Source organism: Rattus norvegicus, chromosome 2, assembly GCF_021556685.1.
Source record: "Rattus norvegicus strain SHRSP/BbbUtx chromosome 2, alternate assembly SHRSP_T2T, whole genome shotgun sequence".
NCBI classification, from domain to species: domain Eukaryota; kingdom Metazoa; phylum Chordata; class Mammalia; order Rodentia; family Muridae; genus Rattus; species Rattus norvegicus.
In genome coordinates this window covers 152,068,489-152,095,906 of record NC_141535.1, presented here as the reverse complement: position 1 = coordinate 152,095,906, position 27,418 = coordinate 152,068,489, and the positions used below count along the sequence as shown (strand labels likewise).

The following is a 27,418-nucleotide window of genomic DNA, read 5'->3' as shown; positions in this document are numbered from 1 at the left end:
CTATGGTCATACAGTATTTGTCCCAAACAGAATATGTCCATTGAGTAAACAAATACCGTCAGTGTCACGTTAGACCTGGAAGCAAAGGAACCTGTTAGAAGTCAGTGGTAGAACTAGTGCTGGACTGCATGCCATGGTGCATCACTGGTGTCACCAGTGCATCTGGCTCTTCTCTCATCTGGGCAGGGACAGCATCAAGTTCCCCAGTGTCTTGACACAAGGCTTGGCTTTGAGACGTTTTTGCTCATTTTAGACTTTGGAAATCAGTGTGCGAGTGTCTTTGTTTTATGTCTTCTACCATGGCAACTAAAGCGATTGCTGACACTGGGTTGATAGAAGGAGGAGAGAGTCTGGGAATGTGAGCTCCCACATGGAGGACTGCAGCTCTGAAAACAGAGCTGATGCCATCACTGCTGCTGAAGGAGACACGACCAGCCTCTTACCTTTCTCCCAGCACACACCTGAACAGCAAGCATGACTGGGTCAGAACCTTTCTCTCTCTCTCTCTCTCTCTCTCTCTCTCTCTCTCTCTCTCTCTCTCTCTCTCTCTCTATCTCTATCTCTATCTCTCTATCTCTCTATCTCTCTATCTCTCTATCTCTCTCTATCTCTATCTCTCTCTGTCCTTCCCTCCCTCCCTCTCCCTCACTCCCTCCTCTTATGTCATCCTCTCTTCAATCTACCCTTTTCCCTATCCCTATCCCTATCCCTATCCCTATCCCTATCCCTATCCCTATCCCTATCCCTATCCCTATCCCTTTTCCTATTCCTTTCTCTCCCCCTACCCCCCTCTCCTTATCCCTGATAGTCTTCCCCTATTTGAACACAATTCAAATCTGCCTTAGATGCATTAAGATTCAGAGTGGAAATACAAATACAAATTTTCAAGGATAATCTCATAGTTTTATAATTTAAGAGGTTGTCATTATCAGAGAGCATTCTCCTTATTACCATCCGTTTTGACATAAAATTCAATGCATTTATCCCTCACAAATTCAACCAGACAGAATTGAAGTGTGGCATCATTATGTAATACTATAACGTTATAACACTATCAAAGTAGAAGTATTTTATAATGCATATGTTCACTAGCTCAAACAAAAAATACTATCTCTAGATATTCATGGCATCAAAATTTGGATAGGATCCAAACTTTTATTTATATTTTTTGAAAAGTTAAAAATTCCTTAATTTTTTTTATTCCTGGAACCACTATCACAATTTACAGGGCAATTTACCTGGTGTAATGAAAAGAAAAAGACAAAGCTAAAACAGGTACAAGACCTCAGGAACGTACATCTAATTGACACTGCATTGCACCAGTCAATGGCTGCACTGTTTGCAAACTGTGGCTATGAGTGTCCTGAACAAGAAGGGCTTCATGTTTAAGCCACAGTGACTTTTCTGACCATGGATCATCATTCTTTCTGTGGCAGATTTTTACAGTTCCTCTAATGCATGTGGGATGACTGTCTCAAAGTAACCTGTAGCTTCCCTGACAACTCCTGCTCTCTCTCCTGCTGAGAACTGTAGCCGTTTCTGTTTTATTTTAAAACCCTCTGCTACCGTATCCACCACTTCCACCTCCAGATCCATAGCCACCACCGCAGGGACTGCCTGAGCTTCTGCCACCAAAACTGCCCCTCCCCCTTCATGGGTCCATAATTAGATTGTTGCTGTCCACTATAATTTCCAAAGTCATTATAGTTCCCACCACCACCATAGTTACCTCCACCAAAATTTCCTCCTTAATTGTAACCATCATATTCTTTCCTCCTCCTCCTTTTCCTCCTCCTCCTCCTCCTCCTCTTCCTTCTCTTCTTCCTGCTCCTCTTCTTCCTGCTCCTCCTCCTCTTCCTCCTCCTCTTCCTCCTCCTCTTCCTCCTCCTCTTCCTCCTCCTCTTCCTCCTCCTTTTCCTGCTCCTCCTTTTCCTGCTCCTCCTTTTCCTGCTCCTACTCTTCCTGCTCCTCCTCCTCTTCCTGCTCCTACTCCTCTTCCTCCTCCACCATAACTACCACCATATCCACCACCTTGGTTTTTGTATCCTGGTCCTCCACTACCACAGCTTCCTATACCACTGTAACGAGAATCACCACCATAGTTGCCACCATCACCTTCAAATCCATTATATCCATCAACACCACCTCCATAACAATGTCTGCTCCCATCCTCTCCACCACTGTAGCCTCCTCTTCCACCAAGGTTTCCTCTATGACCAAAGTTTCTTCCATCACCTCCAAAGTTTCCTCCACAACCCATAAAGTTGCCAGATCCTCCTCCACTACCTGTCTGTGATCCAGCAGACTGTGTCGCTTGTTTAGAATGGGACTTTTTTACTTCACAATTATGCCCATTAATAGTGTGGTATTTCTGAACAACAATTTTATCAACTGTGTCATGATCACTAGAAATTGCAAAAGTAAATCCTCTTTTTCCCACTCTTCCTGTCTTCCATAACTTCTATGGTTTCAATCTTGCCATACTTTTCAAAGTAGTCTCTCAGATTATATTCTTCTGTATCCTCTTTAATGCCACCAACAAAAAATTTCTTCACCATTAAATGGGCACCAGGCTTTACAGAACTCTCTAGAAACTGCTCTCTTTGGTCAGCCACCACAGTGTGGCTGAGCACACACTGCAGCATCCATCTCTTCAACACAAGACTGGGTCACAAAACCAAAGTTTTGTTTGGGGATTTCTCATTAACACACAATCTGTAAGTGTGCCCCATTTCTCAAAAATGTTCTCTTAAGCTATCATCTGTGGTTTCAAAGCTCAATAAACCACCAATAAACAGCTTCCTCAGCTGTTCTGATTCCTTTGGATCATGGTCCTCCATTTTGAGACCAGACTTGCCTCTTCCAACGCTGGTATTAATCACGTTTGTAACAAATGTCATTGTCTGTGTCTTAGCTCCTCCAGACCGTGATCAAGGCAACTTGTGGAAGAAAGAGTGTATGAGGGCTCACATTTCCAGAGAGTTAAAGTTCCTGGCCATCGTGGTAGAGCACTGGAACAGCTGAGAGCTTGCATCCTTATCCACAAGTAGAGGAAGAGGAGGAAGAGGAGGAGAGAGAGGAGGAGAGAGAAGAGGAGAGACAGACAGATGGACAGAGAGAGACAGACAGATAGATAGACAGAGAGATAGAGAGACAGAGACAGGGACTGGGAATGGTGTGGACTTTTGAAACCTCAGAGCCCAACCCTAATGACACACCTCCTACAACAAGCCACATCTCCTAATCTTCCCAAGCAGTTACCAATTTGGGGTTTAAGCAGATTATGTGTGACTCTGGGGCCATTCTCAGTCATATTGTTACAATCTCTCTCCCTAATGAGACTTGATTTATACAAGAAATACACTTCACACCCAAAGAATCACAAACACATAATGGTATTCAATGATATTGACTGGCTAAAATGAATAAACAATGTAACTAACTAGAAACAGAAATATTCCAGGATTATGCATATTTAACAAAGCAAAATTATGCTTAGTGATAAAATATTGGAGATGTTCTTATGTAATTTTCAAATAGAAACAGAGTATAAACTGTCAGTTAATATTTAGTACTGTTTGCAAGCATGGGACAGAGATGTTGACTGTCAGTTCACATGCCTGGCTCACTACAGCCATGAGAAGTAACATGGCTGACTGAGCATGTAGAACAGTCTAGAAATGACAAGTAGACTCTTGCAAATGAAAAGATAAGAATCAATATTACACTAACATACTGTAGAAATAAAGAATCTTTTTAGAGTCAGTTGGTAGCAAATGCTTATAATCCCAACACTTGGGAAGTTGGGGAGAGGGAGTCATGTACCATTCTGTACTGCTTTGCTCTGTCTTAAAACACAAAGGGCAAAAAAAGGGAAAAGCATAAAAAGGGAGTGAGAAAAAAAAGAATGCTATTGAAATAAATAATACTAATAGCAATAATTATGGCCTCTCACTGAGCACTTCAAATGTGCCAGCACTGTCTTGTGCTGTCTTTAGTGTTGGACCCTAGCTAAAAACAATCCAAGTCTGAGGTCCAACTCTGCCTCTTTCACAAGGACTTCACACACACAGGTGAGCACATTAGCACTCTGTTGAACTCTCGGCCCTCAATTCCAGCATTATGAGATGAATGCATCATCATTTCTATTTTACAGATGAGTAATTAATTATATAGAAAAAATAATTTCTCAAGGACACAGACCCATGAATTGAAACAGAATTTGAGTGAACATAGGCCAGGTTCTTGAATGAGAATAATGACTAATGAAAAGGTGTTAATAGTTCCGACGTTAGCTACTGTGTCAATTGCTTCACTCTAAATTCTAGTGGTATGATTTCTAAGACTTTGAAGTAAGATAAAATATTGTCAAAGTGGACCAACAAGATGACTCCATCAGTGTGTAAAAGTTCTAATGTAGGCCTTATGTCCTGAGGAACCAATGGCAGAAGAGAACTGACTCTCAAAAGTTGTCTTCTGACCTCCACATATGTGCCAAGGTACACATGCATTTTCACACACACACACACACACACACACACACACATTAATAGTAGTAGTAGTAGAAATAGAAAAAATTTAAATGTATGGTCAGATAAACAAATGAGACTAATTTGAATTTTAAGAGAAAAATGTGAAAGAGGACTAATCTAAATGTTAAAATACAGCAATGAAAGATGTTGCTGGCACATGCCTTTAATCCCAGCCCTTGGGAGACAGACACAGGTGGATATCTGAGTTTGAGGTTAGTCTGGTTTACAGAGTTCCAGGACATCCATGGCTACACAGAGAAACCCTGTGTCAACCCCTACCCTCAAAATATAATTAGAAAATCACCTTACTTCTATAGAAAAAGAAATAGCATACAAACAAATAGAGCAAACTATTGAGTCCAGAAGCTGTCAGGAATATGCATACACAGTATGGGAATGGAAAATGGATAATCACATGTAAGGGAAATTAAGTATTTTCCTTACAATATACAAGAAAGATAATAAATATCCAAGCCCTAGAACTAACTTTAAACATACAGAAAAATGTAAGTACATTTGCTGTAATTAGAAATTAATGGTATGTTGTTTACTGTCCTAGTTGGCAACATGAACCTGGGAGAGCAGGGTCTAAAGGGAAGCAGACTAAAGTCTCCTGCAACAACCAATTTTATTGAAAGCATGCGGTAGTTTGAATAGGCACAGCTTCTATACCTAGTCAAAGATTCATGTGTATCAATGTTTGGCCCATAGGGAGTGGCACTATTGAGAGGTGTGGCCTTGTTGGAGGAAGTGTGCACTGTGGGGGGTGGGGGGAGTTGAGATCTCATATGCTCATGCCATGCCCAGTGGGACAATCTCCTTCTGCCTCCACATCAGGATGTAGAACTCTCTGCTCCTCCAGCATCATATCTCTCTAGATGCTGCCATGCTTCCCGCCATGATGATAATGAATTAAACCTCTGACACTGTAAGCCAGCCCCAATTAAATGTTTTCCTTTATAAGAGTTACCATGGGTCATTGTGTTGCTTCATAACAATGAAACCATAACTAAGACAGAGCATCAGACAATCTATACTCTGAGGGTCAAGAAAAGTCCCCTGAGTAAAATATATATTCACAGGACAAGCTCCACATGGCAAAATATGTTTTTCATAGAGGCATATGAATAACAACAGCTGAAGTAAATTCTTTCCTATCTGCTACACCTGGGAAAAGCACAAAAACACATTCCAAGAACAACCCATGCTATGGACAAAGATTATAAAACTCTTATCATGTTTACGTGCAGTTTTCTCACAAGGTCTCAGAAATCTCCTCCCTCAGCTTTGTTTTTGGATCATGTTCCTAAAAATATACCCACTATCACTTTCAGCATTTATCCTTCTACTGGGGTTTCTATCTAATGGGAAGACAAGAGAACCAAGCCAGAGCTGTAGGGATTGGCACAAAAGAAGCTAGGGAAAGACAGGGGTGATGATTTACAGAGAGAAATTGTGGACAAAGAGATCATGCATACAGAAAAATACAAGACAATTTAATTTTTAGAACTTAAGATAAGGATAATAATGTGATCTGATTTAAGACCTAAGCGTGAAAATTCAGTAAGAAGATTTTTTTTAATTGTCCAGGAACCACATTTTTTTACTTTATTTTTTTCTTCCATTTTTATTAAATTGGGTATTTCTTACTTACATTTTAAATGTCATTCCCTTTCCCAGTTTCCTGTCCATCACCCTCCTAACCCATCCCCCTCCCCTTCTATATTGGTATTCCCCTACCCATCTACCACCCATTACTGCCCCACCAACAGTCCCTGACACTAGAGGTCCGACCTTGGCAGGACCAATGGCTTCCCCTTACACTGGTGCCCCAACAAGGCTATTCACTGCTACATATGCAGTTGGAGCCCAGGGACCATCCAAGTATAGTCGTTTGGTAGTGGTTTAGTCCCTGGAAGCTCTGGTTGGTTGGCATTGTTGTTCTTATGGTGTTGCAAGCCCCATCAGTTCCTTCAAACTTTTCTCTAATTCCTCCAATGGAGTCCCATTCTCAGTTCAGTGGTTTGCTGCTGGCGTTCGCCTCAGTATTTGACATGTTCTGGCTGAGCCTCTCAGGAGAGATCTATATCCCGTTTTTGTCAGCATGTACTTCTTAGCTTCATCCATCTTATCTAGTTTTGATAGTTGTATATATATATATATGGGCCACATGTGGGGCAGGCTCTGAATGGCCGTTCCTTCAGTCTCTGCTCTAAACTTTGCCTCCCTATTCCCTCCTATGGATATTTTTGTTCCCCCTTTTAAGAAGGAGTGAAGCATCTGCATTTTAGTCATCCTTCTTGAGTTTCATGTGGTCTGTGTATCTTGAGTAATTCGAGCATTTGGGCTAATAGCCACTTATCAATGAATGCATACCATGTGTGTTTTTTTGTGATTGGGTTACCTCACTCAGAATGATATTTTCTAGTTCCAATCATCTGCCTATGAATTTCATGAAGTCATTGTTTTTGATAGCTGAGTAGTACTCTATTGTGTAGATGTACCACATTTTCTGTATCCATTCCTCTGTTGAAGGGCATCTGGGCTCTTTCCAGCTTCTGACTATTACAAATAAGGCTGCTATGAACATAGTGGAGCATGTCTTTGTTATATGTTGGAGCATCTTTTGGGTATATGCCCAGGAGAGGTATAACTGGGTCCTCAGGTAGTGCAATGTCCAATTTTCTGAGGAAAGTCCAGACTGATCTCCAGAGTGTTTGTACCAGTTTGCAATCCCACCAACAATGGAGGAGTCTTCCTCTTTCTCCACATCCTCGACAGCATCTCTTGACATCTGAGTTTTTAGCCATTCTGACTGATGTGAGGTGGAATCTCAGGGTTGTTTTGATATGCATTTCCCTTATGACTAAGGATGTTGAGCATTTCTGTAGGTGCTTCTCAGCCATTCGATATTCCTCAGCTGAGAATTCTTTGTTTAGCTCTGTACCCCATTTTTAAAAAAGGGTTATTTGGCTCTCTAGAGTCTAATGTCTTGAGTTCTTTGTATATTTTGGATATTAGTCGTCTATCAAATGTAGGATTGGTAAAGATCTTTTCCCAATCTGTTGGTTGCTGTTTTGTCCTAATGACAGTTTCCTTTGCCTTACAGAAGCTTTGCAGTTTTATGAGGTCCCGTTTTTCGATTCTTGATCTTAGAGCATAAGTCATTGGTGTTCTATTCAGGAAATTTTCCAGAGTGCCCATGTGTTCGAGACTCTTCCCCACTTTTTCTTCTATTAGTTTGAGTGTATCTGGTTTGATGTGGAGGTCCTTGATCCACTTGGACTTAAGCTTTGTACAGGGTGATAAGAATGGGTCGATTTGCATTCTTCTACATGCTGACCTCCAGTTGAACCAGCACTATTTGTTTTCAATGAAACTATGTTTGTTACTTTTCTTATTTCTGGGCCAAATACCTGAAAAGAAGCTATGGAAAAGAGAAAGGTTCGCTCTGGCTTGCAGTTTGAAGGAATACATTCCATCAGCCTCAGGAAAGATGCTGGGTTCTAAGCAGGCAACCAGCGGGTACTCTGCAGATTCAATCAGGATGCAAACAGATAATCAGATGTGGGGCTGAGATTTTAAACCACAAGGCCCATATGCAGTGACTCATTTCCTCTACCAAGGCTCCACCTCCTAAAGGTTTGATAACCTTCCCAAACAGCACGTTCTACCAAGGACCAAGTGTTCAAACACATGATTCTATGGAGTACACTTAACTTTCAAACCACAATCAATAGATATGAACTATTGAATGAACAAACTTTTTTGTATGTTAACAAAGACATTCCTGGAATATCTGGATTACTGAAAAGATATGTTATTAGCGTAAATAAAAAATCATTATCATGACAAAACATTTTCCAGGTGAAAAGATGAGTACATGGCTGTTCCTAATCATAACAGCAATAGATTTTCTTCGCTCTGACTTTGTTATTATTGCTGGTCTGGTTTTGTTTGGGTTCATCTGAGACTGAGGCCTGAGCAGAGGGTGTGTGCATCTGGGTGAGTCCTCTAACACTGAAGAGCATGAAACCCCAGCCTTCTCTCTACTTTTTATTTTGGGACAGAATCTCACTAAATTTGCCCAGAATGACCTTGAACTCAAAATTTCCATACTTGTGCCTCCAGAACACTTATGATGGCAGGCCTAGGCCACCGGGCCCAGCTTCTTCATGCTATTTAACAAATTGAACCCAATTTGTAAATAAACAGAAGAATTGTAAGAAAACACTAGAAGACAGAAATTCTTCTGTTGTGAAAGAAAACCTATTCTAACCCATGCTGAATTGCTCTTTTTGCTTCAGAAGTAAATCAGCAAGGAAGAGTTGAGTCTGAATCTAGGCAATGTTGGTGCACACCTTTAGTCTCAGCCCTAGGAAGCAGAAGCAGGCAGATCTAGTTCGAGGCCAGCCTGGTCTGCAAAGTTCCTGAAGAGCCAGGGATTCACAAAGAAGCCCTGTCTCAAAGAAAACAACAGCAGCAGCAGCAGCAGCAGAAGCCAACAGGAAGAGTCTGAGACAGACACAGTGGCATGTGGTAACCATTGTAATCCCAGCACTTGAGAGGCTGACACAGAAGAATCATGAGGCTTTTTTAAATCGTGCATGATTCATACCAAAACTGTATCTCAAAGCAAAAAGAAAAGAACAGAGACCAAAGCCAGCCTTGAATTCATATGGGATTTCATAGGTAACAAAAGGAAGATTTCAGATCAGCTCAAAGTTAAATATCTATAAAATAGTGTGAGGAGATGTGACTTACAGACTAAAATGTACAGTTAGGCCTGCACCTCATCTGGGCAGCACAGGAGAGCTATGGAGGCTTAGGGGAATGAACCCCGAGACTGCGAGCACAAGAGAGCAGGCCTGGACATGTGGTAGTCTAGCTGTTTGAGTGCCCTCCTGTCCCACACTATCGTCTCGCCAGCAGGAACGCACATGCGGACACCAGGATCCTTCTGCAGCAAATCATTTATTACATCTTGAAGAGGAGAACCCGGGGCCCCAGCATGGCGTGGCTTATATACACCCTAGCGCGGCGCATCCACACCTGATTGGTCGCTTACCCATGATCTCATAGGCACGCCCCGGAGTGGGCAAAGACCTGGCACGAAGACACTCTTGCACATGCGCACACAGCTAACTTCCTGAAAGGAAGTCGGGCTGGCGCGGCGGAAGCCAGCACCATCTTGTAATGGTGAATGCTATCCCGGGTTTCCACGTAGGGCGCAGTGGAAGCCAGCACCATCTTGTGGTGGCGAATGTTATTGCGGCTTTCCACACCCTCCACCCCCTTACTCATGCCACTTGAGTCAGTCAGGATTGGTGACCCCAGAGTTATGAGAACACATGAGCTGGCCCTGCCCCTTTGTAGCTGACCCTGGTGGAGGGGGCACAGACAAGCAGGCCTGTGAGCATGAGCACAGGAGAGCTGGCCCAGCCACTTATCTGCCATGAGGTGGAGTGGGTGTGGGGGGGTGATGCCCTGTCCACCCTTGCCCCTCACCACCTGTGGCTCCCAGATCATGAGAGCTATCCCTACCTCTTCCTGTTGGGAAAGTGGGCCTCATACTTCACCTGGGCAACACAGTGGAATTGGCCCTGATTGTGAAGTCACAGGTGAACCAGCCCTAAGGGTGTGAGAGTGAGAGAGCTGACCCAGTTCCTCACTGGTAGCAACACTTGCAAGATTAGGACTCTCACCTCAACTAGGCAGCACAGGGGAGCTGACTAGTCACACAGGGAAGTATGAGTGTAGGTGAGCCAGCCTGAGGGCATGAGAACAGGAGAGATGACCCTGCCTCCTGCCAATGACTGCATTGGGTGGCCTAGCCAAAGTAGTGCTGGAGAGCTCACCTTCCAAATACGGGAGCAAATAAGAGAGAGCCAGCAGCCTGACCAGCTTAGTTACCACCCAGGCTTAGATCCAGAGCTTTGAGTTGGCCCACCCCAAAATCCACAACATCCGTGAACAGTTGGGGCATGTGAAATGGCCAGTCCTGCTGATCCAAGCTGTAGGGTCTCAATGACACAGGGCAACAACAGGATAACCAGGAGGAGTCCAGTACTGGTGTCACAGAAGCCAGAGACTTCAAACCAGACCAATGACTTATTATGAACATTTACAAGTGAAGATGCGTGGACAGAGGGATGTACTGTGGGACACACTGACACTCTACAGCTTCTATGACAAGATGCTTTCTATGCTTTGTTTTGTTTTATTGATTTTGCGTTGTGTGTGTGTGTGTGTGTTATTTGAGGGGGAGGTCTCAAGGGCAGAGGGCAGATATGAGGGAACAGGGAGATGAGTGAGACTGGAGTGCAAAATGTGAAACTCACAAAGAATCAAAAAGTTTAAAACACACAAAAAAGCAGAATTTGGTGGTCCAGTCTGCTGTGACTGAAAAGACAGCCAAGCACCTGCCACGGCACCACTATGATAGTCAAGTGTGTGATGGAGAGATAGGCAAGAACGCAGAGCTGAGGGTTAGGGAGAGTTATACAATGTCGAGAAGGATGGAACTAAAGACAGGTGAGAAACACACAGATATGAGTTGGCCATAGTGAGTTCTAAGTCCCTGGTCCTGCTGCAGCTGGGGGTTGGGGGCTGAGTCAATGTCTGTGGCCAGAGTCACCATCAAAGGCCAAGCAGATATCTATGGTCTGGCCTATCATATGAGACCATGTGGATATCTGAGGGTTGTGGCGCTGGGGATTGGGGGAGAGCACACTGATCTGAGTGGCCTGGGCTGCCACCTGAGATCATGGGGATATTTGGGCTCATGGTGCTGCCAGGGCCCATGTCTGGGTCCATGGTCATGTGGCAACTATAATCTGTGTTGATTTCCCAGGCCTGTGTTGTCCCTGATCTGGACAGTCTGAGGTACTGTGCTAAGTTGTCCCTGCCCCCTTTTGTTCACTATACTCAGAAGAGGTGGCACTGCCCCTAATCTGCCATGAGGTGGGTTAGGCAAGGCATAGATGCCCTCCTACCCCTCACTTCCTATGTCAGGCAAGAGAGCTGACATTGAAGTCATGGGAGCAGAGGAGCTGGCCCTGCCCGTCAATGGCTGCAGCACTAGGGAGAATGGGCCCTGTACCTTGCCTGGGCAGCACAGTAGAGCTGACCCTATTAAGAAAGGCCCCAAAGATATAAGAGCAAGAAAGCTGTCCCTGCCCCTTGCCAACAACCCCACACCTCCTACTAGTACCACTCCCTGGGCCAAGGATATTCAAACCACCACTCCATCTAGGAATTGTTGGAGCATGTGAAGGAGCCAGTCCTGCAGATCCAAAGATTCAGGATCTGCATGACACAAGACAACGATAGAATATCAGAGTGATCTAGAAGCCAGAGTCCTTGAAATAGACCAATGACTTACTGCAATGAACACTTGCAAATAAAGATGGGGGGTATACTGTGGGACATACTGTGATGTACAGCAGCTTCCATGATAAGATTTTTTTATTCTATTTTATTTTATTTTGGGAGGAAGGTTGCAAGAGCAAAGGGTGGGTGCAAAGAGATGGGGAGATAAGTAGAATTTGGGTGCATGGTGTGGAATTCATAAAAAAATCAATAAAAAGTCATTTTTTAAAAGTATAATTAGGTCCAAATCAAACACTGTGGAGATAAATTAAAGACCTAATTAGTGAAACTTTATACTAATTAGAAGAAAATATCAAATGTCATCTAATAACTTCAGGACAAGAAAAAAATTAGGACAAGTGAGTAAAACTCATGAAGAATATGGACTTGGATCCTAAAAATCATTAAAAAATTATATGAATAAATTTAACTACCTAAAATATTTAATTTCTGTCTAGTTAGATATCCTTTAATAAAGTTAAAGATATATACAAGCTGGTAGAAAATACTTGAAATACTTTCAGTGAACCTCAAAGGGCCAAGTCATGAAGAACAAGATGTTCAGAGACAATCATCACTTAAGTGACTGCTTTACACATTTTTAATGTTATGCAAGTTTATAATGGCCAGATTGACAAAAATTGAAATTTGTGATAATACCAAGATGCCCAAAATGGCAATGATATGAAAAATAGAGATTTCATATTCTATCAATATCAAAGCAGATAGATCCAATTAAAAGTAGTTAAGAAAAATCTACATAATCATTAGTTGGACAACGGGAATGAATGAGGCACTGTCTTTCCAACAGTCTTAAATATAATTAAGTTTATCAGAAAAAGACACTTAAGCATAAGGAAGTTTTGTGTCATAATACAAAAACACTCTGCCCTAAGCAAAGCTTAAGATCAGTTTTTCAGGTGCAGCCTCCTTTAAAAGGCAATGTGAGCCAGATCTGGTGACAGAGGCCTGGCACAGCTTCTTGGGAGGCTGAAAACAGGAAGATCTCCATTCAAGCAGGGCAAAGGAGCACACGCTTGTAATCTGAGGAATGGAAAACTGGGAGGCAAAACAGCTGAACCCCTGGAGCCTACCTACCACCTAGCCTAGCCTTCTTGATGATGTTCCAGGCCAATGAGAGACCCTGTCTCAAAGAACATGCAGAAGGTCCCTGCTCTAGTTTGCTTTCTCTCACAGTGATAAAGACCGTGGATAAAAGCACGTTGGAGAGGAACAGGGTTGTTGGGCTTACGTGTCCAGATCACAGTCCACCACTGAGGGAAGTCAAGGCAGGAACTCAAAGGAGAAACCTGAAGTCAGGAACTGAAGTAGAAGCCATAGAAGAATGCTGTTTACTGGCTTGTTCCTTAACTTCCTTACTTCTTTTCTTCTTCTTCTTTTTCTTTCTAAAATATTTTTATTTTTGAGATTTCATACAATTCTTTCCTCTTCCCCCAACACGTCCCAGTTGCCTTCCCCATGCAACCAACTTCAAGTCCTTCTCTCTGTTTAAAAAGAAAATAAATATAAAATGATCCAGGACCACCTTCCCAGGGGAAGCACCATCCACATCAATCATTAACCAAGAGAATGTCCCCGCAGACTTGCATACAGGCCAGTTTTATGGAAGTGTTTTCTCAATGGAGATTTCTTCTTCCAGTTACCTCCAGCTTGTATCAGGTTGATAAAGTCTAACTCACAGTACCTGAGGTTGTCTTCTGACCTCTCTTCATATGCATGTATACACATACACCTGTGTGCATGTGCATACATATGAGTAACCAATAGACACACACACACACACACACACACACACACACACACACACACACATCAAAGGGTTAATGGGTTAACTCTGGTTAATGGAGAAGCTGTCTCAGACCACTCAACATGAGCTCGTTTTTTTAACTTGTATTTGTGTTTATGTATAGATGGAGATAGATAAACTGATTGATTGATTGATTGATTTTATAGATGACAGATTATAGATAGAGAGCTAAATAGATGATAGATAAATAGATGAAAGACAGATAGATAGATAGATAGATAGATAGATAGATAGATAGATAGATAGATAGATAGATGATGGATTGATGGATAGATGATAGATAGATGATGGATTGATGATAGATGGATAGATAGATGATGGATAGATGGATAGAGTCACACACACAGTCAGTATACAGTAGATACTCAACAACAACAAAAACAGTTTTAAATGACCCTATGAACTTAAGGGCATACTTATTTACTACACTATTCTTCCTAAATAGTACTATTCCCTTCTTTTCTTTTTCTTGTTAAATCCTAACTTTATTTGTTTATAAATAACTAAATTTATTTATATTTATGTGTCTGTGTACATATGGCATGTTTGTGAGGGTTCCAGTGTGGCCAAAAGAGGGCATTGGATCCACTGGAGCTGGAGTTGCAGGCTTACCTAGGCACTGAAAAGCAAATAGTCATTCCCTGGAATACAGAGGGTCCTCTTAACCACGGAGCCCTTGCTCCAGACTTTTAACTCTTCATTTCAGCCTGTTGTCCTCCCAGATAGCTCCCTCGTGGTCAGAGAGCAGCAGACAGTTGCACCTAAATGAGCATTCAGTTTTTGAATCCTGTTCTCTCCAGACCCTTGGCCCCAGCCTCCATGAGGTTTAGCAGCAGCTTAATCACTGAATGAACAGTTTTCCACAGTTTCTCTGAATAGACTCAGTTACTTCTTATTTTGATGGTTTTAACCTTACCTCTGTTATATATATGTATATGTATGTATGTATGTATGTGTATATATATATATATATATATATATATATATATATATATATAACCTTCCTGTTTTGCCTGGTTCTGAGCTCATAGACTCAAGTCCCTCATATATCTATATCTAAGCTTCTCAGATCTCAAACTCCTACTCCCACCTGGTTGTTCTGAAAGGGAGATTTGACACCTTAACCTGCTTCTGGCACATGTCACACTGCCGTCCCTGGAGGCCAGCTGCTCATCATTTACCTTGCCCACACACACTTAAATTTCACAGGAGGGTCTGAACATTGCATCCTGTGCGTAAGCCCACTAATTACTTATTTGTGCATTTACCTATTCAAACGCATTAACAGCATAATTTAAGACACTTCATCTAAGCCCTTGGGAGCATCGGAAGGTCTTGTTTTATTCCACCCAGGATCGAAGCTTCCCTTTTATTTATGCTTCAACCCTCTGACCAGCTACCCTGGGAACTGTCAGGTGTGTCTGAAGCAACATGTTCAGAAAACAAAACTCCAAATGGCAGCCAGATGGGATGCATTTTTTAGAAATTTCATTTCAGCAGCAAATTTCATTTAAATGTTTTTGTTTCCATAATGAGCATAGTTTTGGAGACCGCATTTCTGTGGCATGTGGGATTCCCCGTGCTTTGGGAACTGGGTCATATGTATCAATAAAGACCCCAGTGCTCTGCTTCTGGACTGTTGGCAATCCCCCAGATGTCCGGCTCTCTGGTAATCTGTGCTTTGCTCTCCTCAAAGGAATAGACGTACAAGCATGAATGGAATTACTAACAGCGCTCTCCAGGTGCTCCGTGGAGGTCTTCATTCCTTCAATAAATCCATTGATTTTCCTTCCCCTTAATAAAATCACTTTATAATAGACTTCACCTACGCTAGTGGATTTTCTTTAAGTAAACTTTAATGTGTACCTGTATAAAGCAATAGAACTTAGGGTTTTAAATACGTTTTCTTCTTTGCCTTTGAGACAGGATCGACTGTAGCTCAGGCTTGTTTCAGATTTATTTAGCTGAGACTGTCCTTGAACTTCTGATGCTCCTGACTCCATATATCGTGTTCTGTGATTACAAGTGTGTGCTAACACACCTTACTACTTTGGCCACAAATGAAACTGCACCTTCAATAAAATGTACAAATTACTAACCTCTAATGGATTTCAGGCAAGCTTTCCTGACTAATGTTTTGCAAAGGCCCTGAAACTAAAAACCAAAATAATGAGGAGGTGGGGAGGAGGAAGTAGGGAGTGGGAAAGGGAGGACAGAGGGGAGGAGGGAGAGGAGGGGAACATTTGATATATTAGAACTTCTCCTCCAAATTTATCAAATGTCCCATTTAGAACAATCAACAAAAACATACTTGTGAGCACATCTTCAGTGTGCTTTTATTGTAAAACATGTTCAAAATATGTTTTTAAAGTTTTATCACATTTTTTGGAGGGAAGAGAACATGTCACAGGGTACATAGGTAGATCAGAGGACAATTATCAGAAGTCGCTTTCTCCTTCTACCATGTAAGTTCTAAGGATTGAACTCAGGGGATAAGACTTAGAGGGAATTCCTTTACTCATGGAGCCATCTAGCCAGCCCTGAAAAGAAAAAATTTAATATGATAACAATTTAAAAGGGTAAAATGCACAATGTCTTTAACTATTGGGGAAATGCAAATCAAAACTACAAGAAGATATCATCTCACCTAGGTTATATTCGGGATAGGGTATGGAGAAAAGGGGACTCCTAGGCACCATTGGTGGGAACACAGATTGGCAGAGCCATTAAGAGAAGCAGTAGGGACACTCCTCTGAAAACTAAAGCTAGATTTTCCATAGGACTCTGCTCTCCGGCGTCTGGGTGTATCACCAGAGAAAGTGATGTCAGTCTACCTGGAGATGTCTGCCCTGTGTTGTTGCTGCCCTATTCACAATATCCAGTTTGTAGGATCATGAAAGGGGTTGTGAACAAGTGCCCATATGAAGAAGTTATGTCACTCATCCAGGGATTAAGGGATAAAGAAAATGAGGGCTACAGCTAGGAACTGTGGATCCCAAAGATGGAGGGAGAAAGATTATTGACCAAACCATCAGGGCCAAATCCATTAAATCAAGCAATTAATTAAGGCACACCTTTTTATTTGCTGTACATGGGCTACATCCTTCTAAGGTGGGTTACAAGAGGCCAGCATAAAATGTGGGGAAGACAAGGATTTTATAACCTAGGGTTAAGAGGTTTCCAAGTGAAAAATCTGGTGGGCAAAGGGGGCTTACAGGGACAAAACATAAGCATAGCAAGCTAGTCTTAAAGACCTTCTGAAACTAAGACATGATTGCAAGTTGAACATAATGGTAGTCATAACAACAAGTAGTCATAACAACCTTTTGAGACAAAGGTAGCAAAATGTTTATTTGGAACAAACACATAAGGTTTCCCTTTCTTGAAACAGCAATACAGAATCATTTGTAATTAAGGTTACAGGTGAAGCATAGCCCAATCCTATAGAAGCAGATGTAATCACAAACAGAAATACATCTATTTTTTCTTTACTATAAGATGGCTTTTGAGCTTGAAATGGAGGCAGGCTGGTTTGTCAGAACTAAGAGGGAGAATGAAGAAAATACGTTTGTGTATGTCTGCACATATGCGCATGTGTGTGTGAGATAAACTATCACTCAGCCACAGAGGAAAATCCCAAAGGAATGTAATGGGGCTGCTTGGCACTGAGGAACACCCAGTTGGATCTAGGCTGTTTGTCCAGCTATGATCAGCCGGTCGGGTCTGAAGTGCATTGGGTCTCCAGCTAAGAGAGATGCAGTTTTGAAACGATAAAAGGTAAAGACACAGCCCAAAATTAAAAGTTCAAACTACTGAAAGGAAAGTATGTGCTTACCTGCAAACCAGTTTGGGAAATGCATGCATAGTCTTTAGATCAGAGGTGAGGACTCGTTGTTTTCTGAGTGAGTCCTCTGCTTCCCCTCCCAGGCTCAGCAAATACCCTGCGATTGACTTTGAAAGCAAGCACACAAGCGATTATGATCCCAGTCAAGATTAGCAAGATAGACACTGGGGAAGAGGGGTAGATGAGTTACCCAGCCACAACATGTTCTCGCCACACTGTATAAATGGGGCTTGCATTGTGAGGTAGTTGGGCAAGCCATAGCTTAACACCAGGTAGGTTTTACCATGGTGTACACATGTAAGCCTTACATGGTGTAAACATGTACACAGCATCAATGGGCTAATGCTCCACCACCACAGCCCAGCACGTATTCATCTGCAGTTAACATGATGGGCATAGGAAGCGAGGCTTGAAAGTGAGGAGTCTTTAAAAGGAAGAATACAGCCCTTAGACATTTCTACCAGCATGCCTGTAATGGATGCCTTTGGGACCATTGAGTTTGGAAATCCAGCCAGATCCTGACTCTTGCCTCCCTAAACTGTCTCTGCCTTCAACTGTATTACTCCTCTCCCTTGACAGCTATCCTTCGGGGTCCCTATTAAACAGTTCTGTCCTCGTGAGCCATTATGCTAAGCGGTGACATATGATTTTGTAGCCACAATGAATCTGACTAAATGACAGTTTATTCACTATCCAAAAACAGATTCTTTTCATTGTTATGCACTGATCTGTTGTTTTACCATCCTTGTTTCTGAATACTCTTATCCCCTTTAGAACACCGTTATCCTTGCACTAGTCTAATAAAATACACTATCATTTCTATCTACTCGCTGTCCATACATGCTTTTCTCATCCCGTGCATTTGCTTTAAATTATTGCTAAGATAGCGTAGAAGTGTTTTCTCAGTTACCTGCTATCCAGATCTATCATCATATCATATTTCCTCCGAGTTTCTCAAGCCAGGCTGATAATGAAGCATGTCGATTTTACTACTGTCATGAACATTCCTTCACAGTCAGCCAGATGTTCTGCATCAGCCAAGGAATTTTTTTTTTTAACTTTCACAAATAGTTAACAAAATAACTCTATTCCTAAGGGAACAGAGGTACGCAGTCCCTCTGGAATGTCCGCTCTAACCCAATGGAGGTTTGCACTGCTTGCTAAGTGATTAGTGCAAGCATAAAGTCTCTCTACTTTATGAGAGCAGAGAGGATCTCCCCACTGCTCTCTTGGGTAGTGTGTAAGCTCTTGCAAGCACTAGGCACTAATCAGACTTAATGCACCATCATAGTTTGATGACAAAACATATAGGACCCAAACCTGACTCCTGCCCCTAGCATTTACTTACTCGCTCTTTTATTGCCTTGTGCCTCAGCTTCTTTACATGCAGACTGCAGAAAACCACAGGGATGTTATAGATTTAAGAGACAATGTGTACAAAATCCTTGGGAAGTGTGTGGCTGATAGTCAGGGCTCAATAAATGGTAGGGAGTGCTATGGTATTACAACTCCTCTGGAAGTCTCCTCCAGACAAAATGATCCCCTCAGCCATGTCCCCCTAACCTTAAACATGTCAGGAAAGCATTCAGCATACTGAGGAATCACTTCATTTTAATGCCTCTATGCCTCTCATAAGCTGTCGGACTGAGGTCTTCCCATTGATGTCTGCATTTCCCAACAGCCGCTGTGCCTGTATATTATAGAACTTAATAAAAAAGTGTCACCATTTGGGAATGAGTTTTATTTTCAGAAATAAACTAAAACGTATCTGTGCCCAGATACATTATAAAAGGAAACTGCTCAATCTGAATATGTCTCAGTAAAAACTAAACCACGGTCCTGGAAAGATAGTTTAATTGGAAAAGTGCGTGAGCCCGAGTTCAATTCTCAGAACACACCTTTGAAACAGTAGGCATGGCAACATAGGCTTGTGATCCCAGCACTGGGAAGGCAGAGGTAGAGAGACCCTCCAGGATGCTTAGCCAGTGAGAATAGCCTACTTGAGGAATGCTGGGGCAGTGAGAGACTTTTGTCTCCAAGTAGAAGTAGACAGCACCTGAGAAACAACATTCCCGAGCACCCTCTGGATTCTACCTGCTCCTTGGACACAAACAAAACCCCCATACACAAGTGCGTGCACACAGAGACATGCCCATGGACACACACATATGCCCATATGCCCATGTACTCTCACATGTTCACAAATGAAAATAGGCTTCATATAAGCAACAAAACGTGTTTCTTGTATTCTCTTATTCTGTAATAAAAAATCCTTTGAGAACACTCCTGAAAAAGTTTTTTAAAAAAAGGCTCAAAGGATTAGCATCTTGTTTTGTTATGTTTTGGTTTGGTTTGGTTTGGTTTGGTTTGGTTTGGTTTGGTTTGGTTTGGTTTGGTTTAGATCCTGTGCACCTAAATATGAGAACTCACTTGGGTTTTACACTCATTTCGAGATGTAAATTCTACTTTGTCCCTGAAAGATGGGGCCAATCTACACATCTCGATGACAGACACGCAAGGAAAAAGAACTCAGTGGCATTTGTTTTTAGCGTTAGAACCCTGAGTTTCCTGTGACCTGGCAAACATGATTCGAAGAACACTTCTAGCCTTGCTCGGAACAATTATACAAATATGGAAGGAGCCCTGTTTTATTTAAATTCTGGAAATAAATATTTCTTAGAATCAGTTATTTTCAGTACATTTTTATTTTTATATTCAATTTAACTCAGTGTTTCTATTGAATATCAATCTTAAAAGAAGAGGACCTGTCTTAAAAAGAGAGGAAAAAGGGGCTGGGGATTTAGCTCAGTGGTAGAGCACTTACCTAGGAAGCGCAAGGCCCTGGGTTCGGTCCCCAGCTCCGGAAAAAAAGAACCAAAAAAAAAAAAAAAAAAAGAGAGAGAGGAAAAAACCTGCATGCTAAATGTCAGTTCATGGAATCACTTGATGCCTCTAAAGACAGAATCTGCTGACTCCTGTCAAGACTGTGCTCCTGGTAGTAAGCCCAAGTGTGTCACATTTACGGAGCCTTCTTCTCCCTGGAACTGAGGACAGCATTAGGTCAGCACCAGCTAGCTCTGATCTCCCTGAGTATGTCCCAAGCTACTTCAAACGCCAGGTTGAGGCTGGAGCTCAGCTGGTAGCATGCAAGAGACCCTGTGGCAGTCCCCAGCACCATAGAAACCAACAGGCAGGGTGCTGCTCACCTGAAATCTTAGCACTCTGGAGATGGCAGTAGAGGATCAGAAGTCCAGGGTACATAGTCCTTGGCTACATAAGGGGTTCAAGACCAGCCTATGATACAGAAAACAAAACAAAACCAATAAACAAAAAGTAGCTAAAGAGTAATACCAGTTCCTGAAGCTTCTGCCGATTCTGCAAATGGCACACTCACTGGGGTGAACGTGTGTCACTGTTTCTCTGCATCTCAACCAAGTATGTCAATTTGAATGAGCATGGCCACCGTAGACTCATATACTTGAATACTTGGTCCCCAGTTGGTAGAACTGCTTGGGAAGGATTGGAGGGTGTGGTCTTGTTGGAGGAGATTTGTCACTGGGGGTGAACTTTGATGTGTCAAAAGCACAGGCTATTTCCAGTTAGCTCTTTGTCTCCTACTTTCAGGTAAGGATGTGAGCACTCAGCTACTGTCCCAGCTCCCCGCCTGCCTACTGCCATACTGCCTGTCATGATGGCTATGGACTGTAAGCCTCTGCAACCATGAGCCCCAAGTTAAATGTTTTCCTTTATAAGTTGCCTTGGTTTGGGTGTCTTATCACAGTGACAGAAAAGTAACCAGGACACTAGTTGATCCTGATAGATGTCAGCCACAGATCTTCCAAAACATGGACATGGAGGCAAAGGCTGTAGTAATCCAGCTAACCGCACTCCCGTATCCACCACCCATATGTTAATGTGCAGATGGAGTCCCCGAACGGCAGCTCATATTTTCAAACTAGAAATGAGCTCCTTCCATCATGGGCTTCATAGGAAGGTGCAGTGTGTGCATATTGTCTCTGAAACACTGAGAAGAGTGCCTGGCCCAGAACAGGGCCCTATGCACAGCAGCCATAAACCCATCTCTTCACAAACAAACCTTGATGCTATTTTTAAAATCACCTGCTTTGTCGTGTCTTTTCTGATTAAAATACCTCTGAGGCCTCTTCTAGATTTTTTTTCTTTCTTCAGTTTTCCCAGCCTTCGTAAGAACTAAATCCTCTGATCTGTGTCTCCCATCAGAACCTGGGTCCTTCACAGCCGTCCTGTGTGGGTGTCTAATTATTCCCTAAATGGACACACCTCAGCGAGCCCTTTCATGTTGGCATCTCATTAGAGTGCTAATTGGCTCATCTTGTTATTTCCATCTCTTCCCCAGCATCCCGTTTCTCTGCACCTCCTTTCAGTCCCCGAATCTCTTTGTGCCATCTCTTTCTTCTTGGTATTAAATCCTTCCTTTTATGCTTGTTGCCTCCCCACCCCCACCAACCCCTTCCACGCAGCTCATTACACCCTCCATCTGTGAACTTCATTATCCCACCTCATTCTTAGCTCATTACCTCCTCATCATGCACATGTGATTAGCTCCTCCACTCAGGCACGGCACCGCACCGCAGCCTTTCCCTCTGCTTCTCATCTTGGGCCGCCCTTCCCACCCTCCCCATTTAAAGCTCCCGTTTACAAATCGCATCATGCCCCCATGCCTTAGTCATTACCCTCATCATGCATTTATGCATCTCATTACATCACCACCGATGCACATCTCTGGGTGCTTTTCTATTTGTCCGCCTCATTACAGCCCCGTCAAACCATGTGCGTGTCATTACGGCCCCTTGAAACATGCATGTTCCTCACAGCCTTCTGTGTCGGCATCCCATTACCTCCCCTGCTCCCAGGCCTGACGACCAACCAACAAAAACAGTCAGATAACTATGTCTTGCTTTTAGAAAAATTAAATGTTTCTCGGGCACCTAGCATCAGTGTTTCTTAAGCAAGTCAGTCCTTACAGAAAAAAAAAATTGCTTCAGCTTATTTAGCTCAAAGATCCAAAGCACTATTTGTTAATATATGGAAAAGAGGCTTGGCTTCATTTTTAGAAGACATTTTCAATACATTTATTATTTCTCTACAGTTTTCAAAGTATTATGATTACTCATGACTGCTGTGGCAGCTCCTCCCTGAAGTTCAGGGGTCACAGGATTATGCAATTGGAATGGCACATTGGTAGCCTCAAGGGGATAAGGATGATTTCTTGAGAATGCCGGTGAATGGCGGGTTGTGAATTCTGATCCTCTTGCTCCAAATCTGTCCTTTATACTGGTGCATCCCCACCCCTAGAAGCCTTATTTGAAGTAAACCCCCTTGTCATTCAATCCATTCTCTGTTACTACCTAAGAGTGGAATTAAGTCTGCTTTGTTTTCTAAAGAAAGACAAAAAGAATGCATTTGAAATAATTTGCATTTGGTGCCTGTTTCTTTGTCTCTGAGGTTGAAGAACTAGGTAAAGCCTTCAATTTGAGAAAATGACTCTGTAGTCAAAGCCATATCTGTTCATCCAGAGCCACCTGTAACTCCAGCTCCATGGGCTCTGATATCTGAAACCACATCCATCACTCCTCAAGCATCTGCAGTCACTGGGCCTTCTCTGTCTCATATATATATATATGTGTGTGTGTGTGTGTGTGTGTGTGTGTGTGTGTGTGTGTGTGTGTGTGTATCTTATGGAGACAAAGTTTGGAGCAGAGACTGAAGGAATGACCATTCAGAGCCTGCCCTACCTGGGGATCCAGCCCATATATATACAGCCACCATACCTAGACACTATTGATGAAGCCAAGAACTGCATGCTGACAAGAGCCTGATATAGCTGTCACCTAAGAGGCTCAGCCAGAGCATGACAAATACAGAGGCAAATGCTAACTGCAAAACCATTGAACTGAGAAAAGGGTCCCCATTGGAGGAGTTAGAGGAAGGATTGAAGGAGCTGAAGGGGTTTGCAGCCCAATAAGAACAATAATACCAACCAACCAGAGCTCCAGGGACTAAACCACTACCCAAAAAGTACACATGGACAGACCCATGGTTCCAGCTGCATATGTAGCAGAGGATGGCCTTGTTGGGCACCAATGGAAGGAGAAGCCCTTGGTCCTGCCAAGATTGGACCCCACTCCCCAGTGAAGGGAAATGTCAGGGCAGGGAGGTAGAAAAGGGGGGTGGTTGGGAAGAGGGAACACCCTCATAGAAGAAGGGAGAGGGGGGATGGGATAGGGGGCTTATGGACAGGAAACCAGGAAAGAGAATAACATTTGAAATGTAAAGAAAAAATATCCAATAAAACATAATAGAAAGAAAGGAAGGGAGAAAGAAGGAAGAAAGAAAGGGAGGAAGGAAGGAAAGAAGGAAGGAAGGAAAGAAAATGTTTATCTTTCTTTGATAGTTGCTTCAAGTATCAACCTCTACGAAAGGAAGTGATCAGAGATGCTCTCCTGGGGCTGACTTGTGTGGCATCCATAAGTATTTTCATACCACTGTTTGGGCTTTAATTCTACACTTAGCATTTTGTTTTAAAATGTTTCTTGCTGGGCCAGTGAGATGGCTCAAAATGTAAAGGGCTTGGCTTTTTAGCTTGGTGATATGAATTAGATCCCCACAAGGGGAAGATGAGAAACAGCTCTACAAAATAGTTCTCTGACCTCCACATATGGGCATGTATGCCCTTATGCACATACACCACTCACTAATCCTCATAATAATAATAATGTTTAAAGTATCTTTATTCGTGTAGATCCTCCCATTTTAGCATCTCTATCAGTGCCTATTGTGTAAATCACCCTTAGTTAGCCGAATCCAGTTCTTATCCACATGGTAGTCGTCCTGCTACTGGCTTCTGCCTCCATCACAGTTACCTCGCTTTTGCTTAGCTCTGAGCTTTGTCTGTTGAATGACTAAAAGAAGATATTTAGAATTCTAGAAGCATAGATGCAGGGCCTTCTGTCTAAAGAACCCATGGCCCTTTATCTCCTACCCCTTCCAGTTTGAAATGCTGTCCCTGGATAGCCAGCATCCTCTTCAATCTGCAGTTTGACTCAACACACACTGGCTGCTTCGTGGTTTTAGTCTTTTTGCTGAGGATAGACTCAGTCTACCCACTGAGGCTACTTTGCTTCTGTCATAATGCTGCTTGCCTGGGATATACAGAGAATCTTTACCCCTCATGTACTCTGCCACTTGTGGGGTGTGCTTGCAACATTTCTTACAGAAAGCCTGGTGAGTTTTACGAGTGTTCCCCATAGTTGTAGGGGTACTGTTAGCACTGATATCATTTTGTTTTTTAAGCTCTGTCTCTCCCTGTCTCTCTCCCTGTCTCTCTCTCTGTCTGTCTCTCTCCCTGTGTGTGTGTATGTGTGTGTGTGTGTGTGTGTGTGTGTTTATGAATGCATGTCACATGTGTACAGGTGTCAATGGACTCCAGGAGAGAGTGACCAATGGGGACTCTGGGAACCGAACTCTGCTCTTCTGGAAGAGCCGCAGCACTCTTAACTGCTCAGCCATCTCTTGACACACTAGAATCAGTTTTATCTTCTTTATTTTTTTTGTTATTACTTCAAGTAGTTAACAGCAACAAAATAATTCATTCTGTGATATTGTTCTTTGTTATTTTTCTTTTTTTTTTATTTTTTATTAACTTGAGTATTTCTTATTTACATTTCGAGTGTTATTCCCTTTCCCGGTTTCCGGGCAAACATCCCCCTAATCCCTCCCCCTCCCCTCCTTTATGGGTGTTCCCCTCCCCATCCTCCCCCCATTGCCGCCCTCCCCCCAACAGTCTAGTTCACTGGGGGTTCAGTCTTAGCAGGACCCAGGGCTTCCCCTTCCACTGGTGCTCTTACTGGGATATTCATTGCTACCTATGGGGTCAGAGTCCAGGGTCAGTCCATGTATAGTCTTTAGGTCGTGGCTTAGTCCCTGGAAGCTCTGGTTGCTTGGCATTGGGTTACATAATAAGACACACTAAAATATGAGGTTGGTAGATGCATAGAACACATGAAACTCAAGATGGATGATCAAAATGTGAATGCTTCACTCCTTCTTTAAAAGGGGGAACAAGAATACCCTTGGCAGGGAATAGAGAAGCAAAGATTAAAACAGAGGCAGAAGGAACACCCATTCAGAGCCTGCCCCACATGTGGCCCATACATATACAGCCACCCAATTAGACAAGATGGATGAAGCAAAGAAGTGCAGGCCGACAGGAACTGGATGTAGATCTCTCCTGAGAGACACAGCCAGAATACAGCAAATACAGAGGCGAATGCCAGCAGCAAACCACTGAACTGAGAATAGGACCCCCGTTGAAGGAATCAGAGAAAGAACTGGAAGAGCTCGAAGGGGCTCGAGACCCCTTATGAACAACTCTGTTATTTTTCAAGACAACTTGTTCTGTGTAGCACTGGTTAAACTGGACCTCACTCTGTAGACCAGACTGGCCTGGAACTCACAAAGACACACATTCCTCTGCCACTGAGAATGCTGGGATTAAAGGTGTGCTTTAATTCTTAATATAATTCTTAAAGCTAGATGTTGATCAAACATTGACATGAATTGGCATATTAAAATAGTTGGCACCTAAAAATGGTTGTTGTGATTCCCAGAACCTGTAACATTTCTCTCCATCAAAAGGCAGTAATGAGGGAGAACAAAATGTTCTTTCTAGAAGCGTGGCTGGTTTTAAGAAGCAGCTACTTAAGAAGTCATTGCAGACGATTGCAAGCACCTGAGACAATCAGATCCCATGCAGTTACGGTCCACAAAAGCCTATTCAGACATGAGACAAAACATTCATTCTTATTTTCCCGGAAAACTCTGAGCCTAGAAAAGGCTTCCCAATTGCGAGGTGGAAAAAGAACCCTGGTGTTCAGTTGGTAGAAATGTAAACTTGAAGGTCATTCTGGAAAGCGCTTTGGCAGAACCCAATGACATTAAGGATATGCATAATATAAAATGTTTAATATCTCATGAAACCAAGTTTCTGGAGTTGAGCAGATTATTATTTTCTGAGAGCAAATATCCTTGCCAGTTCCTTTTGGTTTCTGTTGTTAGCCCCGAGGCAACACGATGAGAACCAGATGTCATCCAACACATTATTGGGTCTGTACCACACTCAAGAACCTGAAAGGAGATTCTGGCCCTTTATGTAGGAAGGTCATTTACAACAAACAGGAGGGAAGGAAAATCTATCCTCCTTGGAAAGAGGCTTCGGTTCTTACTTTTGCCCTTCGTTAATATACATAACTCTTTCCAGAGAAAAGATGAGACCAAAGTCCCTACTGGACACCCAAACAGACAAGGACCTCTCCAGGGTCTTTGGTCTCATCCCCACACTGAATCATAAACACTTCTAAGAAAATAAAACCCTGGTGTCTCACTTTCTAGTCAGTCATAAAAAAATTCTCAGAGAGCCCTAACTATGCAGGAACACACACACACACACACACACACACACACACACACACACACACACACACACCCATCTTCTTTATAGTCTAGCATAAACACCTTATAACCCAGAAATTCCATTCTGGAGAGTGTCCTAGAACCAGCCATGTGTGTGTGTACATACATGTTTGTCCTATAGTGGGTACACTCACCTTTGCTTACACATATGGACAAACCAGTATTAATATCTCTCACCCTCCATTTTACTTTTTTTGGACAGAGTCTCCCATAGAGGCTGGATTTCACTCTCCCAGCTAGAAAGGTTTGCCAGAGACCCTCCTAGAGCTACCTGTCTCTGGCCCAACCTTCATCGCTGGGTAACAGACACACAGCATGAGTTCTGAGGATTCA

The 27,418-nt window shown here is 42.7% G+C and overlaps 1 protein-coding gene and 1 pseudogene across 16 annotated transcripts in view; one reads left to right on the top strand and one right to left on the bottom strand.

Annotated features, from left to right (window-relative positions):
* Positions 1 to 27,418, top strand: part of Veph1 (ventricular zone expressed PH domain-containing 1) — a 255,757-nt gene that overhangs the window by 173,793 nt on the left and 54,546 nt on the right.
* Positions 1,504 to 2,704, bottom strand: Hnrnpa1-ps44 (heterogeneous nuclear ribonucleoprotein A1, pseudogene 44; annotated as a pseudogene). The gene is made up of 2 exons (XR_015675369.1): positions 1,998 to 2,704; positions 1,504 to 1,767 (listed from the first exon to the last, which is right to left on the bottom strand). The product of XR_015675369.1 is annotated as a heterogeneous nuclear ribonucleoprotein A1, pseudogene 44, transcript variant X2 (transcript).